Consider the following 2,769-nt stretch of genomic DNA (forward strand, 5'->3'; position numbering starts at 1 on the left):
ACTTGGACGAGGTGAAGTCCACTTGGAACCATACCTTAGTATAATTTTTTTTCATCTTATCTTGTTCCTACTTTGTTATCTTATTTTAGTTGTGATGCTCTGCAGCCTGAGGAAAAACGTTTGGTCGCATTAAATACAATCTGGTTACTATTGATTATTATTATTATACTATTTAATTACTATTTGTGTTTTTCCTTTTACCACACACAGATTATCTTCCTTTTTATATATTACAAACAATCAATCAAAGTTCTTCCAATTTAATATTTACAAATGTGAAATGATTGTTTGTACCCCAAATTGATAAAACATGGTTTTATTAGTACACCTATGACTTTTCCGGACAAGGTGCCCAATAGGTATTTCCTTTATAACACTTCCTACAACTGAGGAACCTGTAAAAACATGAAAATACTGATGTAGGGGTGGTAAGGCTTGAAGAAATGAAACCCGTCGATAAACGAAGACACAACCACTACAATGAAACAGAAAGGTTTCTTAATAATGAAGAGGAGAAAGGATGAGGTTGTGAGTGAGAGCAAACATTCTACAATCCACTTTTAACCACCTCGCCGCCCTATCACCCGCCCTCCCTCCTTTTCAAACCCTATAGGAATTACAATGATTTAATGTTTTATTTATAAAATATCGGTTCAAAAATCAATAGAAATATTTGATAAATCTACCTACATAATAGAATCATAGAAAGCTATTCCAATAATAAATATTTACCTACTACCCTACTATAAAATAAAATGATCCCTTGTACATTTTAAAAAAGAATACATTAAATATCCAAAATGATAATAAATGCCCATATTATATAAAATACTTTCTGCTTCTTCTTCACCATCTACTTCAAATAAAATTCACAAAATACTGAATTAGCTCAGGTAGAAGGTTTCCATTAATTATATATTAATGTATAGAAAGCCAAAGTAAGCCCCTTAAATCCGACATCCTTGGTTTATGTATTAGTGTGCTAAGAGTATTTTTAGCTAAAACCTAGAAGAAACCTACACAACGTATGAGAGAAGAATAGGTCTACGGCATTCTTATGCAATATACACTACACATGTTTAAAATCGATAAGTTATAGAAAAAAAATAACATTTAATTCAAAATCCAATAATCTTCGACTGAGCAGTAACGCGATCTCTGCAATAACGTATGCTGGAAAAAAGATAGATCATCTCAAAAGCTTCAGCCATTCGGCCTGAGCGAATATTAGAAAAGTTAGATGCTCAAAACTCAAATGCACACACTGATGATATTTCGTATTCATGATTCGCATATAGAGTAGGAAAAGTTTCTCAACATTTACAAAAACCGAAATAAGCATGAAAGCAACAATGTTTTTACTTTATTTTTTTTTGAGGGGGGGGAGACCGATAGAAATTTAAAAATGAAAAATAGACAGGACAATGGACTTGTATAAGGTAAAAGTTAATAAGTTAGTACAAACCACGGCTACCTTATAAAAGTACCCCCCACCCCACTCCGCTAAACGGCTTCTATAAGAGATTCTATACTAAGGTTGTTTGCCCAACTCCTGCTTCCGTTTAAAATGTGGACCAAGTTGAAGCATCTTGCTTTGCAGCTTACCGACCCTTATTAATTTATGTGCCTCATAACCGGCATACATTTGCATATTTAATGTATAGTATCTTAAGAAACCCCTAATTCAATATTACAAATTTATAAGAGAGATATTTCCTTAGTGATAAAAAAAGAACATATTTGTTCATAACATTAACTTGGGTAGATGTAGAAAAGCATATAGACACATTTAAATGAAGATTAAATTAAATTAATATATAATACCTTTGCTGATTTAAATCCTTTATATTTACAGATTAGAACTGAGACCGGACTTTTCTCCATATAACTCATTTTCTAATGGTGTGAAAATATTTATAAGCTGCGCAGTAGAAATTAAAATAACCAAGATTAATCATATTTGACCAGATAATGTGATAATTCCATAAATAATCAATTTGTTTGAGAAAAATACTAGTGTTGGCAAAACGTATGTCTCAGAAAACGCTGGGCGAAAAGAGTTATCTTAGGGCTCAGCTATTAGCATATTTATTACAATTAAAAAAAAAAATGTTTATTGCACGCTAGGTGTAACGATGTATTGTAACTATGTCGCTGACAGCTATTATTTAAAGACAATTAGGAAAAAAAAAAATTGAAAGCTGAGAAAACAACGATAAAAATTCTTCCTTAAAAGAAATATTACTCCAGTAAGATTTAACATTTTGCGGTTTACCGGGGAAATAGGACAACTGAGCCACTTCATAGGAGAACCGACTAATAAGCCGAATTGAAGCAAAGTCTATCGGAAATCTACTCGATATTGAAGATGCAGAGGCATTAAAAACATCGGTCGTCTGCAGAGTAAAGAGAAGCACCCTTAACCAGATTAAGGCGGACGAAGAAACCCCTTGAAGAATTATCAAGGAAAGCTTAAAGAAGGCGTTTAGAGGAGGATGGTGGGCCCCAGAAGAGGAAATATTTATGATCATCAGGGAGACAAAAAAAAAAAAACAGTCTAGAATATGCCGCGGAACTTCTGACACGCTATAAGGATCCTCAGGTCGATTGTGTGAATATTCTATATTAGAGTGTAAATGTGACTAGAGACTATATTATTTTATCATTATGTTATTTTATTTATTTATTTTTCATACAGATAGTTTGATTATGTTCATTTTGTTTATTCTTTTGTTTGTATATATTTTAAGAGAGTTTTTTATTTATTTA

This window comes from Halyomorpha halys, unplaced genomic scaffold (assembly GCF_000696795.3).
Source record: "Halyomorpha halys isolate HHAL.00 unplaced genomic scaffold, Hhal_1.1 Scaffold1016.1, whole genome shotgun sequence".
Lineage (NCBI taxonomy): Eukaryota > Metazoa > Arthropoda > Insecta > Hemiptera > Pentatomidae > Halyomorpha > Halyomorpha halys.